Raw genomic sequence first — 17,744 nt, 5'->3', positions numbered from 1 at the left:
AGTTACATTATTAGTAATTTTCACAACATATCTATCATCTACACTCGCTTGTGCGTTTGTTCAAGAGTTTCTTTTACCGGATTTCAATCGAGAGAGAATGAATTCGGAGGGAAATAAGTGTGTGGTTTTTATTTTTCTTGATTTTCTTGTTATCGTCAGAAAAGAGAGTAAATGAAGGTCGAACTCTGATCAATGAGGGTATTCGATCACTTTTTTCTTTTCCCTCTTTTTCTTCGGTTATTTTCCTCCTTTTCTTTGGCTAAAAAGGATCGTGCCGGGTCGGATGTTGGTACTTTGGATACTCGGTCGTTAGATCTGGCTCTATAAAGGCCAGTTGGGAGATGAGAACTGGTTAGGAAAAAATGTAAAATTTGAGTTTGATTTAGATCGAGCCTCCAAATACAAATTTATATCTGTTTGTCACGAATGAATAGCAGGACATATTCAGCTATGATTGATCCGGCTGGGCCACTATTTGAATCTCGTCGAACTGATCGAGTATGATTGACTTGTTTTCAAGGATTCGTGAATAATTCGGCTATGATTGACTCGTTTCAAGTTGACTGAGCCATTAGTTAAATGGATTCTAGTTGGCCAAAGAAAACCGTGCTTGGAGAGATTCGAGCTCGACACCTTGATCATCGGATTCGAGACCTCGAGTTTCCTATGGAATCCATCCAACCACTCTTCAACATTGACATTATGCTCTGCTCAAACTTTCTTGGGTATGGACAACATATCTTTGTATGTCCTAATAAGGATGATTGTAAGAAAGCCAAAGCCCTTATGTCGACTCTTGACTACTGTTCTGAGAATGACCCATCTGAAGTTGGATATCTTACTTACGTCGTTGATGACCATGTTTACTGTTCAAACAATTATGACGGTTCACTCGAAACCAATCCACATTTTTCAGGAGAAAAAAATTAATCTCTTGATAGAAGAAATTCTTTCAATGAAGGTTAACTTTCCATACTAAAAGGAGATTATTTTTAAAAAGGTTGAGAGCTTGGAAAATCAACTCGATAACTTGAAAAAGGAACAACAAAAAACTAATAAGCTTGTTTATGATTTTAATGTTCACATATAGAAGAATCGGTGTGATTCTTTGTAACATTCTGAAAATTTCCCTAGTTATTTAACCCCAATCCTAACGTTTTCGGGTGTTGAGTTTTAGTACGGAGAGCTCATAGGCGCCGTTGTAGAGTCCTTTTATCAATTTCCTGTTTTCTAAAAACCTAAGCTTGGGTGTGTCTAATTTATCAGTTAGCTCTAATCCTATACCTGGATGCCTTGATAAGTCTCCATGCACCGAGACACATGTCAAGATGCTTGAAGAAAATCTTCATGCAATTAAATAGATGTCAAGGGCTTTTTGGCACAGGAATAGAATTCCAATTTTTCTCCCATCCTTTGTTTTCGTCCCTCTTCTCTATATAATTTCTCCCATCTCAAAAACCCCTGTATCAGTGAGTGTTGAAGGGTGAATCACTGAGATTTCGTTGATAAAGATCCTTGAGTTGTAATAGTGTAAAGAGGTAAGGAATTTCTCCTTTCAATTTCGAATTATAATTTCTTGACCAACTAGTTGAAGGAAAACTAAATTTCATTCGTGTTAAATGACTTGAAGTTCGAGAACAAGACTGCAAATGGGTGCTCTTTCTGTGGAATTAGCGTTTGAGGTAGGGGCTTTTCTTTCCCTTAAATTTGTTGTTTTACTAATATTGATCAATCTGATTTTGGTGGATCAATTGACCTCGTTTTTCCTTGTTTTGTATGATTCATGAAATCCACTAAATGGGTATTTGGTAACCACCTTTGCCTCATGATTTATCATCTTTCATTATGGTAATTTCAATTTTTCTTGGAATCCTTACTTGAATCTGCCGAGGGGATACGATTTGTTGATTTCTGTTTGATAATTCTTGCTACTATACAGTGGGTTGATTGTGACACCTCGTTTTATGACTGTTGGAACTGTTATTACTCTCAAATATGATTCTCCTAAAGTTTTAGTAAACATCCAAGTTCTGATTCTTGGCCCAACTCAAGTGTTATAGTTTGGTTTCCAAGTAGCATATTACATGTTTGTAAAAATGATTACATGAGCTACTTTCTCAAGACATGTAATGCAACCTGAATCGATCTTGTTTTTTTTCTTTAATCCTAATCCTTGTTCTTTCATTAAATGGATATTTAAATCAGTACTTACTGTGGTATTTAGGATTGATTATTGGGAAATTTAACAAGTCTTTCATAATTGTTGATTTAACTCCGACTATAGTCAAAACGGAAACTTGAAGTGTTCCTGCCATGTTTTATTTCAACTTTTCGAAACATCTATGTACCCTATTACTTTTGTTTTTAAATTCTATGTTAAAGATGGGTTTCTCAGCTTTCCAACAATACCAAATTTGCTGAAATCCAACACCAAATGAATTTTAAGTAAATTTTTGAATTAAGACGCCTGAAACTGAAGTTTCTGAAACTGTTATACGTGTCCTGTTTATTTTGGGACTTTCCGACTCAGATATATGCCACATTTCTTTTGGTTATCATTTTTATCCTAAAGAGGGTTTCTTCAGCTTTCCAAAGGCACCAAATTCGCTAACTTTCATTAGCCAATGAATTTTCTACGAATTTTCTATTTGAGACTTTCAAAACTGTAAATTTCTGAAGTTGTGTTTCTGTCCCGTTTTGTGGACACTCTTATGCTCATCTATGTACCCTGATGCCTTCCCATTTTATTTTTTTTGTTAAAGATGACTCTTTCAGCTTTCCAAAGAGACCAAAATCTCCAAATTCCGTGGTCTAATGAATTTTACGGATTTTTGACTGTAGGCTACCGAAACTGTAATTTTCTGACAGTGTGACTGTTGTCCTGTTTTGCCAAAGCGTTTTTGCACATCTATGAACTTTGTTACTCTTCACTATCATTTTTATGTTAAAGAGGGACCTCTAAGGTTTCTAACGAGACCAAATTTGCTTTATTTCGTTGTGCAATCAATTTTAAATGAATTTTGGAAATCGGGTATGCAAAACTAAAAATTTCTGGGAAACTCCTGCTTCTCTAATTTTTTGAGTCTCTTTATGATTTCATGGCCTTATCTTGATTTCATGGCCTTATCTTCTTCTTGTTATTTATGCATCTAACATAACTTTATAAGTTTCATTGTCAAAAGAATTCCAACGACCAAGTTTAAATTGGATCCTTGTTGCTTTTGAGCTAAAACTTGTTTAAGAACATTGTTGCACTTGCATAGTAAAGGAATGAGTCGTTTAATTATTTGATTTTGAACTGATTTCCTTTCTAGTTCCTCTCGGCAGACAATGGTAGGTTTGTTTTTAGTTACATTTTGAAAATATGAGAATCTTTCATAATTTGTGAATCTTGCAAATGAATACCTTACATAGATTTCTACTTGCCTTACATATTGTTTGGTATTCTATTTCCTGTAAGCGATCTTCGCCCTCGCTTTGAGTTATCGCGAATCAGTAAGAACTCATTTACTAATTTCCTGAATGCTGCCAATATTTGTGTTTAAGTAAGTTTTCAGTTATGGATTTACAAGGTTCTTCAAAGACTTGGTTTGTGATGTTTCCGTTGTTGTGACAACTGGATTTGAAAACTAGAGTACTCTATTATAGGACCGTCGGGCCTTAATTGGCACCCCATCTACGGATGGTAACCCGGAAGACCGTTTGTTTGATAACGGTGGCTGGTATCGGACTACCCTGACGTTGGCGCTGGCCTTGTAAATAGTAGAGTGAATTTTTATCTGAATTTTAAGAATGACAGCTTACAAATGTATAAATGTTTGATAATGAATGCTTTACATTTTTGTGGATTTCATGCTTTTGTCTATTGCTTTACTATTGCACTTATTTTATGGCATTAATCGATCACCTTTGTATCCCCTAATGGGCTGTGGCTCATCCCGTTTTGCTTTGTTTTGTTTTTCCCACGGAGCTAGGATTGAGCCTGGGATAATAAGCTACAAGAAGCTTGCGGCAGTGAAGCTGGAGACAGAAAGTTAGTATTCGCTTTGTCGTCCTTATATATGTATATATCATGGCATAATTAACAGATGAACTTGAGAGTATTTCAGAGACACTATTCATGTTTAGCTTTTTAAAAAAAAATTATGTACTCAAATGCCATTGTAAATGAATGTTAGTTTGCAAAACACCTATTTTATTAGTGGAAGTATTATCGAAGTATTTCGGTTCAGATTTATCTTTTTGTTTTATATGATTTTTTTTTGGTCTTTCTTTTTAGTATCAATTTAAGTTCTCCTCTTAAAAATTCTCTTGCTGAAACATGCACTTATGTTTTAAGTTTTCTGTATCGTTTTAGACTTCCGAGTGACGGGGCGGGAGTTCGGCCCTGTTGGATGGGATGAAATCCATCACATTCGAAGGGAGAATTTACCGGTCCGTTACATTCTTGTTAGAGCATAGCTCGGTCGACCTCGCATGCGTTGCTATCTCAAGCATGTTTGTCAATATTAGTGATCAAAACTATGAGTCTTGATTTCTAGCCTACATCGCTAAGTCTCGGGCTAGGATAGAAAAGTGTAGTTGAGCTCAAGGATTTCATGGCAATTCATCATACGACGACGAAGATCTATACAAGGAACTGTGGAACTTCATCAACAAAAAGGTATGTGGAGACTTGAACTTATCTATCACTCAAAAGTCTATCTATTCTATCTCCTACTTCTTATGAGACAAAAGTCGTATGCTATATAGACTAGATCATACACATTTGACATTTCGAGCTGAGCATTCATTGCTTATCTTTTATCTCGAAATCGTGTGTTAGTAAAGCGTTTCGCTTTGATCAAGTTTATCTTCACCTAGTGACGAAAGTCATGAAAAGTTTCAATCACTTTGAGAATTGCTCTGACGTGAATCAATATGTGAATAACGACTACATAGCGTCCTCTGAGATTGTCTCAATGATTGAAACGAGAGTTTAGATTACATAGCCATGTATTCCTTGAACCGAAGTTTTCGAACTTTATTGATCAAGAGAAATCGGGAGGATTGTGGAATTGGCTTGCCAAGTCCGCGAACCCAGTCCGCAGACTCGGTCCGCGAACTGTCGGAAGTTCTCAACCGAGAATTTCTTCTGGATTTTCCAAAACTCGTTTGTGTGCTAAGTCGGCGAACCCAGTCCGCGAACTTGCGGAAGTTCTCTTTCCGAGAATTTCTGCCGAGTTTGGAAAACTCAACCGATTAACTTAAGTCCGCGAACTTGTTTGTGAACTTAAGAGGTTATGATCTAAAGATATTCTCTGAACATGAAACATTAAATTACTAAGGAATGTTTATGCAAACCGTGGCCTATAATGTTCATGAGCCGATTCAATCGAATTGAATCATCTTTATTTCAATTGTGTCTTGTATAGTTACATAAGATCTCATAGCAATTGAACAACACTTTAACTAGTTCATTTGAGTCAATTGAACTAGTTATGGTGAAGAAGAACAAGGTTAATATGAAATGCTCATATGGTTAACCTTTTGGGTTACTATGTTGAACCAACATACACGTACACGTTTGGACATGGTTTTCACAAACCCGGTAAACGTCTACCCAAGTGTGTATGACAAGCTAAATTTTCGATCTAAGGTTTGAGAAATATTAGCTTGAATCTAAATCAGGTTTTCATCTAACAGTGAATAAGGATTGCTTTGTACTTAAGGCAAAACCCTGATTTGAAGGCTATATAAAGGAAACATCTAGCTTTGAGCAAAACTAATCCCCACATGTCTGTGTGATACTAGTGCGCTCGCTAGAGTCGATTCTCCTTTAACCTTTGGTTTTCTTCTCTAAAACCAGGTTAACGACTTAAATACTTCATTGGGATTGTGAAGCCAGACCGATACTACTTTTATCGTAGTTGTGTGATCTGATCTTGCATCTTCTATCGTACGAGTACAATCGATTGATTGGCTTGAGATCGTGAGAGTTCTCCGATAGGCAAGATAAAGAAGTCACAAACATCTTCGTCTCACTGTTTGTGATTCCTCGACAAACCGCCTGTGTAATCAGGAAGGATTGTAGAGAGATGATTGATTAATCTAGGTGGTTCTTCGGGAATATAAGACCGGATTATCAATTGGTTCATGTTCACCTTGATTTTATATTTTAAGACGGAACAAAACCTAGGGTTTATCTGTGGGAGACAGATTTATCCTTTGATAGACTTTTCTGTGTGAGACAGATCTGTTTATTATCAATTCTGTGATTTTGGGTTGCAGCAACTCTTGGTTGTGGGTGAGATCAGCTAAGGGAATCAAGTGCGTAGTATCCTGCTGGGATCAGAGGCGTAGGAGTACAACTGTACCTTGGATCGGTGGGAGACTGATTGGGGTTCAACTATAGTCCAGTCCGAAGTTAGCTTGGAGTAGGCTAGTGTCTGTAGCGGCTTAATACAATGTGCATTCAATCTGGACTAGGTCCTGGGGTTTTTCTGCATTTGCGGTTTCCTCGTTAACAACTTCTGGTGCCTATGTTATTTCTTTTCCGCATTATATTTTATATAATTGAAATAATACAAGTTGTGCGTTCGTGATCATCAATTAGAAATCCAACCTTTGGTTGTTGATTGATATTGATTGATCCTTAGACATTGGTCTTTGGTACCGTCCAAGTTATTTCTTGTATTTGATAAAGACTCGCTATTGATTTTAGCTTGAGTAAAAATCAAATCAAGAGTGAGATATCTCCTTAAATTGAATTGGTTGCTGATCCAGACCTAAGATCCACCATTGTTGAAATCAGAAAAATTGAATTGGTATTGAAGAAATTGACTTCACAACCGAGAGATTAATCTCCCACTGTGGTCGCCAATTGTTTATGGGTGAAAACTATTTCTGCTGGTTTTGGTAATTTTGGGGTGTGTGTGGATGAGAAATGAATCTAAACCCTAAACAAATGCACTGCACGGGAGTGCTTTCTGATTCGAGAGATCAATCTGTACAATTCTGGCCTAAACCAAGAAATTGTCGTTCCAGACTTGCTTCGGTCACAAAGTGAAGGAGATGGGGTTGATCTTAGGGAGGGAAACGAAGAAGGTGTTGAGAAGGTGTTGGATGTTTATGACTTGTATCAGAATACCGAACTGGCTTGCAAGATGTAAGCAATCAGCTCTGTGTGTTTGAATACGAATTATATCAACACCTGGTTTTCTGTCTTGTCTGTCTTGGAAAAAGGGAGGAGAACCTATTTATACAAATCATTGAGCCTAACCCACGTCTCTCGTGGGAAGTGGAGGAAGTGGAGTGATGGATTAGTGGAGTCGTGTTAGTGATTGTCACACGATTAGGTATGAGCCTACTCATCCCATCAACACTAACCGTCCATGTCTTCCTGACACGTTCTTGTGATGGCGCGTTGCACGCTGCACGCTGTAAACCGCCAGACCAATACCCCAGTATGTATCCCCCAATTTGTGACATGCTTGATGTCTCGGTTGTGTGGATCGTGGGACCCACAAAAGGTAGCATACGGTGCTAGGTTAAATTACTAAGTTATTTAGGAAGTCGATATTCATGAAATATCGTGTGTATTTTATACATGTAACACATCGAATATAATCAACGTGTATGAAGCATCGTTGTTTTAAGGATTAATGGAGTAAGTCACGGATTAAGCGTCTTAGAACATATGAATGTTTAGCTATCTTCGAATGATAGTTTGGAGGTTGCACAGGCAAGCCCTCCCTTGGCCGTCACATGATGTGGTAGGGTGACGGATGGTAATCACCACGACACCTTATTGGCCATTTAACTCCTAGCCTGGGCTGCCTAACCAAGCTGATAGAGTTGGACGGATGAGATGATATATGACGCTCATCTGCGACCGTTGATGAAGTTTTAGGGTTTTGAAGAGGTGCAAGCATCACTCTTCAGCTTGGTCGAAACCAAGCATGGGAGGTGTTCTTGGAAGGACCGACCGGGCAGGCGTGTAGACGGCTTGCCGGTGTGCATGTCCATACCTCAATGCATCCATAGGCGTCCATGAATTCTCCTCCTGAGCTCCTGATCACGGTCGGACTACGGGTAGCTTCTTTCTTTGAAATTTTTGCGGCCCTCAGAGTCTTGACAGTGATGATGTTGAATTCGGAGGCTGCATCGATCAATGTGCTATCGAACTTGACGTCTTTCAAATGAGTGACGGTCAAGAGTCTACAGTTTCCCTTGCTGGAGGTGTCTTCCGGAAAAGACCGAGGTTCCGAGACAACTTCCTTTTCTGGATACAAACGCCTGCCTGATACGATATGATTGAGGGCTGCGAATATATCATGACGTTGTGCCTTGGAGAGATATAAGATTTCGCACAAGTGCTCCATCATAGATTGTACAGTCTTGCGAACAGAGTCCCCAGAAATCATGCAGCTCCTGATGGTAAGAGGATCTCTATGAACACCTTCGTTCCCCAGCTGGATTTCTCCTGCCTCTATTTTTTCTCTGAAGATTTGTTTCAACTTTTTGCAGTCCTTGGTCGGGTGATTGACAAACCTATGATAGCGGCAGTACTTGGGGTCCGTCATGTCCTTCAGTTGGCGGGCGCCTGACAGGGGGCAACTTGATAGCGTCGTCCTGAATCCATGCCTCCAAAAGTTCCATTACCTCATTCATTGGAAATGGGAAGCCTGAATCTTCAGCGTCTTGCGCAGGAGTTTTGCTCGTTCCTTTTCGAGACGAAGTTGTGTGCGTTGGAGCCGCACGCCTGGGTTGTTGTTCGGCTGCCGGAGCTTTCCTTTTTCCTCCTTCTCCCACCACGCTCACAGAAGGACCAGTGTTATATTGCTTGTTGATAAGACATCTGCTTACTCGATTCTCACGTGGATCCTCGCTTCGAACAACTCTGGTTCTTTCCAACAACGGTGGGGTGGTTGTGGCTGAACGCTTGGCAGCTTCATGGAGCCCAGAGAATGTTTGGAAACCCAGGTTTTCTAACAAGGTACGATATATGAGTACCATCCCGTTGATGCACAGCTCCACCAACTGACGTTCGGTAACATTCGGATCATGACAATCCAAAGCTTGAGTCCTGAATATCTTAACGAAGTCGTTCGGATGTTCATTGTTCCGCTGAGAGACCCTCCCTAGATCTGAAAAGGTGATCTGCTCAGACACAAATAAATATTTCCTGTAGAAAGCGCTAACCATCTCTCCCCAATTGGATATGCTGTTAGGTGCAATGTTGTTGTACCAGGTGTACGCCCTTCTCGTAAGTGATTTCGAGAACTCTTTCAGGCGGAGAACATGATTGTATTCGTGTTCCCCCAAGGATTCCAAAAATCGAGAGATGTGTTCACTAGCGTTACCAGTACCGTCGTAAAGGGTGAATTGAGGGGAGGTGTATCCCCTGGGAAGAGGAATCCGTTGCACGTCTTGGGGGTATGGAGGTTGATGCTGGTGCATGTCCATCAGATTTCCCTTGCCATGATTTTGGAGGAATCTCTCCAAGTCCTCACGTGTGATGAAGCTGGATGGCTGGTCCTTTTCCCTAGAACGCTCCTGGCCCCTCTCTCTTGTACGCTCATTAGTAACACGAGCTTCTTCGTCCATGTAGGCCTGCGTCTCCGGGGTACGCTCTTGGTCCCTTTATCTCAGACGTTCAGGAGCAACACGAGATTCTTCGTCCATGTAGGCCTGCGCTGCTGAGGTACCCGCTCCAGGCGTGCTGAATGCACCTCTTGTTGGCCCCGAGAGCTGTCTCGGCTCTTGTGGCAACCGATCAGTTAGTGTCTTAAGAAAATTGAGTGCCTCTTTCTGAGTTGTAGCCATGTCTTTCTGCGCCTTAGCGAGGATTTCTTGTCTCTCCATTAAATCTACCATGGTAATAGAGGGTTGTCCCCCTCCGTCCCCTCGTCCTGAGGGAGGAGTGGTAGTCTCCCTGGTGACAGATGAAGGCGTCATACTCGAGGAAATGTCGGGATTTGCAGCTGCTCTGTCTCTGGTGATAGGAGGCGTCGCACCTAGTGGAATATCTCCTCCTGCTCCGCTGGTGCCGGTGGTAGAGGACGCAATTCCACGAGATACATTGATTGTACTGGCGGGCTGCACAGTAACACCGCCAATCGGGATATCGACGCCAAGAGTGTTGTCGACGCTAGCTCCTTCGGGATTGGTTGCTGATCCAGACCTAAGATCCACCATTGTTGAAATCGGAAAAATTGAATTGGTATTGAAGGAATTGACTTCACAACCGAGAGATTAATCTCCCACTGTGGTCGCCAATTGTTTATGGGTGAAAACTATTTCTGTTGGTTTTGGTAATTTTGGGGTGTGTGTGTGGATGAGAAATGAATCTAAACCCTAAACAAATGCACTGCACGGGAGTGATTTCTGATTCGAGAGATCAATCAGTACAATTCTGGCCTAAACCAAGAAATGGCCGTTCCAGACTTGCTTCGGTCACAAAGTGAAGAAGATGGGGTTGATCTTAAAAAGGGAAGCGAAGAAGGTGTTGAGATTGTGAAGGTGTTGGATGTTTATGACTTGTATCAGAATACCGAACTGGCTTGCAAGATGTAAGCAATCAGCTCTGTGTGTTTGAATACGAATTATATCAACACCTGGTTTTCTGTCTTGTCTGTCTTGGAAAAAGGGAGGAGAACCTATTTATACAAGTCATTGATCCTAACCCACGTCTCTCGTGGGAAGTGGAGGAAGTGGAGTGATGGATTAGTGGAGTCGTGTTAGTGATTGTCACACGATTAGGTATGAGCCTACTCATCCCATCAACACTAACCGTCCATGTCTTCCTGACACGTTCTTGTGATGGCGCGTTGCACGCTGCACGCTGTAAACCGCCAGACCAATACCCCAGTATGTATCCCCCAATTTGTGACATGCTTGATGTCTCGATTGTGTGGATCGTGGGACCCACAAAAGGTAGCATACGGTGCTAGGTTAAATAACTAAGTTATTTAGGAAGTCGATATTCATGATATATCGTGTGTATTCTATACATGTAACGCATCGAATATAATCAACGTGTATGAAGCATCGTTGTTTTAAGGATTAATGGAGTAAGTCACGGATTAAGCGTCTTAGAACATATGAATGTTTAGCTATCTTCGAATGATAGTTTGGAGGTTGCACAGGCAAGCCCTCCCTTGGCCGATCACATGATGTGGTAGGGTGACGGATGGTAATCACCACGACACCTTATTGGCCATTTAACTCCTAGCCTGGGCTGCCTAACCAAGCTGGTAGAGTTGGACGGATGAGATGATATATGACGCTCATCTGCGACCGTTGATGAAGTTTTAGGGTTTTGAAGAGGTGCAAGCATCACTCTTCAGCTTGGTCGAAACCAAGCATGGGAGGTGTTCTTGGCAGGACCGACCGGGCAGGCGTGTAGACGGCTTACCGGTGTGCATGTCCATACCTCACTGCCCCATGAAGATGCGATCTAGGCCACTCAAGTTTACCGGTAAAGAGGAGTGACTGAGATCGATTGCGACAGGAATCCTGTGCCGCAAAGGATTTCCAAAGGGGCGCGGCATGCCTTCTTCAGGGCGCACGAACCGAGGCGTCTGGTCCTGCCTTGCTCTGGTCGGTCGGACATAGAGGTAGACGGGCCCACGGTGATCATTTAGATACTCTTTGGACCTCCTTAGTCTATTCCTGCACCCTTCATCCAGGCTGGCGAAGATGGATGCTCGTGATCGATTTACGACATATGTAATATGTCGCAAACCCTACTTAGGGTTTTATGTTGGTCACGTGCATGCTACATTGGCCGGACGAATTTGCATGCTATGCTCTTCATTTGGATTGGCCGACCACGTGGGACCCACATTGGGCCGGTGGTGAACATGGTGATACCTGACTGATGGTCATAGGCCTGATTTAAGCCATCCAAACATGCTGGTGAAGTTGGATGGTCGTGATCAATCTGAGACCCTTGGTGGAATTTCCTGCGACCCTTTAAGCCTCACGCCGGCCCAACTTCAGAAAACCGCACGTCATTCCGTGGCTAAGTCAGGGGAGGATCGATTATGCAGGTAGGAAGGGGGCCCGTTGGTGTACACCACGGTACTTGTCCGACCGGACTTGGAACAATCTACGCCGTCCAACCGTGCCGGCGAAGTTGGACGGCCATGACTGTTTTTAAGTCTGGTTTGGCCGGCCCTTGTCGCGCGATCCTTTTTAGCTGCTCCACACCAGCCTGGACATCCAACTCTGGGCTGGTGTTCGGTGGCCATTTGAAGGGCGTCGTATGTATTCGACCAGCCAGGGCATAACCGGGCCCGCTGGTGGTCATTGTGGTGATAGCCTGCTCCTACTGAGGATCGTCTAGGTTATCGAATCATGCGGCTAACCTGCGTGGCCATGATTATTTCTGAGACTGGCACGGGCAGTCCAGATTATACTAAATCGGGCTAGTATAACACACCGAGAGGAATGCTCAATCGGGCTAGTATAACATACCGAGAGACTTTACTCAGTCGGGCTAGTATAACACACTGAGAGAGATAGCCTGTACGAGCATTTCGTGCATGCCTCACTATTGACACTCGGAGATTCGTGTTGCCCTGTTAGGAGCAACACTCAGTCCTCATGTCGCATCAACAGTAAGGGTTCCCGGGAACAACACAGGAAATACAAGGCTAATAAAGCATTCATTAATGATGCTATAAATCCACAGAAAATCGGGATTGTTGCCACATGCTCCATTCTGGGTGAATTAATAAAGTGAAGAAGTATTCATCACTCAAATGGCTTTATCCTTTACAGAATGTCAGCCTATTAAAATTCGGCTTTTACAATTTTAGCCTTAAACAAAAATCCACCATCAACAGGTGAATAAGGATTGCTTTGTACCTAAGGAAAAACCCTGATTTGAAGGCTATATAAAGGAGACATCTAGCTTTGAGCAAAACTAATCCCCACACGTCTGTGTGATACTAGTGCGCTCACTAGAGTCGATTCTCCTTTAACCTTTGGTTTTCTTCTCTAAAACCAGGTTAACGACTTAAAGACTTCATTGGGATTGTGAAGCCAGACCGATACTAGTTTTACCGTAGTTGTGTGATATGATCTTGCATCTTCTATCGTACGAGTACAATCGATTGATTGGCTTGAGATCGTGAGAGTTCTCCAATAGGCAAGATAAAGAAGTCACAAACATCTTCGTCTCACTGTTTGTGATTCCTCGACAAACCACATGTGTAGTCAGGAAGGATTGTAGAGAGGTGATTGATTATTCTAGGTTGTTCTTCGGGAATATAAGACCGGATTATCAATTGGTTCCTGTTCACCTTGATTTTATATCTTAAGACGGAACAAAACCTAGGGTTTATTTGTGGGAGACAGATTTATCCTTCGATAGACTTTTCTGTATGAGACAGATCTGTTTATTATCAAGTCTGTGATTTTGGTTGCAGCAACTCTTGGTTGTGGGTGAGATCAGCTAAGGGAATCAAGTGCGTAGTATCCTGTTGGGATCAGAGGCGTAGGAGTACAACTGTACCTTGGATCGGTGGGAGACTGATTGGGGTTCAACTATAGTCCAATCCGAAGTTAGCTTGGAGTAGGTTAGTTTCTGTAGCGGCTTTATACAGTGTGTATTCAATCTGGACTAGATCCCGGGGTTTTTCTGCATTTTCGGTTTCCTTGTTAACAAAACTTCTGGTGTCTGTGTTATTTCTTTTTCGCATTATATTTTATATAATTGAAATAATACAGGTTGTGCGTTTGTGATCATCAATTGAAAATCCAACCTTTGGTTGTTGATTGATATTGATTGATCCTTGGATATTGGTCTTTGGTACCGTCCAAGTTATTCCTTGTATTTGATAAAGACTCACTATTGATTTTAGCTTGAGTAAAAATCAAATCAAGAGAGAGATATTAACTCCTTAAGATACTTTTATCTAGATTGAGTCTGACTGTCTAGTTGATTCTCTAGCAAAGTATTTCGGAGTTAGTCCATACAGATTGCTAAGCGAAATATTGGGTGGTGTTGTCAGACCCCCGCTTTTTCAATTCTTCTAAGCACATTTTATGGGCAAACTCCTTCATCTCATGTCGAGAGGATTACCAAACCATTTGTAAGGATATAAAACCCTTGTTCCAGTGAAAAATGGGATCACTTAGATGATCAATGTGTTATAAGAATCAAAGATCAGGAAAGTAAACGTTCTTAAATTTCTCAGTCCAAGAAGAGGAAGTCTCAGACGAAAGAGTTAGATCTTTCAAAAAAACTGAACAAAGTTGTACTCGATTTTCGAAGATCCATTTATGAACTAAGGAACAAGTTACGGAACAAAAAGAAACGAATCAAGTCCCAAGGTACTTCATCTGAGACTATTCTTGGTCTTATGGATAAAGTAGAAAATTTTCAATTCAAGTAAGGATCCCTTGCTTCCTGTTGTTATTGATGGAACCACCTGACCCCATACATTGTGGAAAGAATTGCTTCACACAATAATCCTTTTTGGTTGGTTCTCATTACCCCCTTGGATGAGAACTACAACCTATAAAAGGGTCGAATTGTATTTCCATATTCCATATTGTTTAAACGGAAAGGACTAACAGATGAATTATGCTTCTGAAAGACTTATAAACATCTCAAGTTTGAGTTGTGATCCAAAAGATGTTTCTTCGAGTGATAAGTTATTACAATTTGTCAAAACAATGTTATTTCCCAAAATTGTGATGGTAACAAATGTCTTATTTCCACCATTTGAAAGTCATCGGACTTGGTGGTTTCACATCATAAGAATAACTTGATGTGAGTAACAATTTTCTATCAACAAGATTTGTATCGAATCTTCCGGTTGTGAATCTAGTCAAGCAAGTATGCCTATACACCTTATAACCATTTGTCAATTGTTCTCAACCTGACGTTTTACTCTCAAGATGGACCTAGCGCTTAATCAAATTCAAGCACTCAATGGATATCTGCAAGCTTCCTCAAAAATACTAGATACAAGATTAAAAGCATTGAATCTGGGTTGACATTCATTGAAGAGGAACTTGAAGAATAAAGAAATATTGATTACACTACAGGATCTATAAAGTAAGTATTTATTCTTTTTACTAGGTAACTTCTTGTGAAATTTTAACTTAGGGTTTGAGATAGCATATTGTATGAGTAGAGAATATTTTTGGAACAATTTTCAGACTTATTTAGTTAAATTTTATTTTTTGAAGATGAACTTGCAGTACCTAATGTTTATTGATTATATATATATGTGCGTGTGTGTTGCATTATCTTATGAGATGTATATTTTCTTTGTTCTGGTGATTAGAATTGATATCTCATATATGCTCAAAAGTTAAGCTCTTAATGTTAGAGCACTTCTCGGTCGAACTCGCAAGCGTTGCTATCTCAAGCTTGTTGTCAAGTTTAGTTGCCAAAACTATAAGTCTTGATTTCTAGTCTACTTATAACTAAGTCTTGGATTAGGATAGAAAGTGTAGTTGCGCATTAGACTTCACGACGTTCACCGATTGAAGACGAATAACTACTAAGGGGAGCTTGTGGAACTTCATAAACAAAAGGTATGTGGAGACTTGAACTCATGTGTCACTCAAAAGTCTATCTATTTTATCTCCTATTTGAGACAAAAGTCATATAGCTATATAGATTTCAATTATACACATTTGATATTTCGAGCTGAGTTTAACTCGCTTACATATTTCTCGAAATATGTGTTGGTAAGCTTTCTCTTTAACCAAGTTCATCTTATACTCTTGACGAAAGTCAAAAGATGAGCATGTTAAAATCGGCTGGTAACGTCTTACATGATTTGTGTGAGACAGTCATTTGATATAGACTCGGAATGCTTCGTATTGACCATTCAATCACTTGAAAATTTCTTTGAAGCTAATAGTTTGTGTGAGACATCTATTCCCGTCTTCCAAGAATGTTTCAATGGTTGAAATGAGAGTTTAGAATAATTGGATTTAAGCATAGTGTGTGTAGTTTCATAAATGTAATCCATGTCCGGGAACCATGGTATGCATACCCGTATGCATACTGGTTTGTTTGAGAAGTCCATGAACCTGGTATACGTACCGGTACGCGTACTGGCGTAAGGTTCAGGTCCGGAAATTTCTGCTGAGTTTGGATGGTATGCATACCAGTTCGCGTACTGGCGAAACCCAAACTTGGTCTGGTTACTTAGGTACGCATACCCGTATGCATACCTAAGTGGATGATGTTCTAAAATCGGTTTGTTCATGAACTAATACATTTATATAATAAGGAATGCAATCTTTTGCAAACTGTGGCTATAATGTTCATGAATTGATTCGAGTGAATCAAAGTCGATTTTGCTTTAATTGTGTCTTGTATATTTCTATGAGAATATAAACAATTGAACAACTCTAGAACTAGTTTCATTTGAGTCATTTGAACTAGTTATGGTTGAAATGAATAAGGTTGATATAAAAGTGTTCAGATGGCTAACTTCGGTTAACTATTGTTTAGCCAACAAGGTGTACACGTTTATGTACGGTTACTCACATTTCATTTGTTTGTAACAAGCTATCTTGAGTCTAATCGGGTTTTCATTTAACGGTGAATATTGAATGCTTTGTTAGCACGGTAACATAAATTGCAAATCCTGATTTGAAGACTATATAAAGGAAAACTCTAGCAACTGGGAAACCTAATCCCCGCACCTCCTGTGTGATACTAGCTGCGACTAGAGTCGATTCTCCTTTAACCTTAGGTTTTTCACGAAACCCTGTAGGTTAACGACTTAAAGACTTCATTTGGATTGTGAAGCCATACCCAACTATTTTATATGTAGTTGTGTGATCTGATCATGTATTTTCTATCGTATTAAGTATTATCTTCTCTAAGATTGGCTCGAGATTTATTCTCCGATAGGCAAGATAAAAAGTAATCACAAACATCTTCGTCTCATCGTTTGTGATTCCACAATATCTTGTTTCGCTACCATACGATTAAGATTATTGTGAGGTGATTAATATTTCTAGGTTGTTCTTAGAGAATATAAGTACGGTATATCAATTGGTTCCTGTTCACCTTGATTTATCAAAAGACGGAACAAAACTCATAGGTTTATCTGTGGGAGACAGATTTATCTATACACTAGACTTTTCTATGTGAGACAAATTTGTTTATCAAGTCTTCGACTTTCGATCGTAGAAACTCTTAGTTGTGGGTGAGATCAGCTAAGGGAATCAAGTGCATAGAGTCCTGCTGGGATTCAGAGATGTAAGGAGCGCAACTGTACCTTGATCAATGTGATCAGATTGGTTAGGACTCAATCAAGTTAACTTAGAGTAGGGTAGTGTCTGTAGCGGCTTAAGACAGTGTGGTGTTCAATTCTGGACTAGGTCCCGGGGTTTTCTGCCTTTGCGGTTTCCTCGAAACAAAAATTCTGGTGTCGGTGTTATTTCTTTTCCGCATTATATTTGTTTATATAATTGAAATATCACAGGTTGTACGTAAGTTCAATCAATTGTGAATCAAACCTTTGATTGTTGATTAAATTGATTGACACTTGGATATTGGTTTTTGATACCGTCCAAGTTATTTCTTATATTCAATCGGGCTCGCAAATTCCTATTTGTTTGATTGCGGATTGAATTGAGAAACAAAGATATAAACTCTTTGATATATTTCCATTGATCGAGTCTGACTGTCTAGTTGATTCTCTTGGAATTATATTGGAGCTTGTCCATACAAATTGCTAAGAGAAATATTGGGTGTGGTTGTTAGACCCCCGCTT

General features: G+C 40.2%; 1 long non-coding RNA gene across 1 annotated transcript; it reads left to right on the top strand.

The window, feature by feature from the left end:
* The first annotated feature begins 1,327 nt into the window (after positions 1 to 1,327).
* LOC113361922 lies at positions 1,328 to 4,231 on the top strand. Its single transcript, XR_003365413.1, has 3 exons — positions 1,328 to 1,538; positions 1,631 to 1,682; positions 3,975 to 4,231. It is a non-coding gene; the product is annotated as an uncharacterized LOC113361922 (long non-coding RNA).
* The last annotated feature ends 13,513 nt before the right edge of the window (positions 4,232 to 17,744 follow it).

Source organism: Papaver somniferum, chromosome 3 (genome assembly GCF_003573695.1).
Source record: "Papaver somniferum cultivar HN1 chromosome 3, ASM357369v1, whole genome shotgun sequence".
Lineage (NCBI taxonomy): Eukaryota > Viridiplantae > Streptophyta > Magnoliopsida > Ranunculales > Papaveraceae > Papaver > Papaver somniferum.
This window is presented reverse-complemented; position numbering and strand designations above follow the sequence as displayed.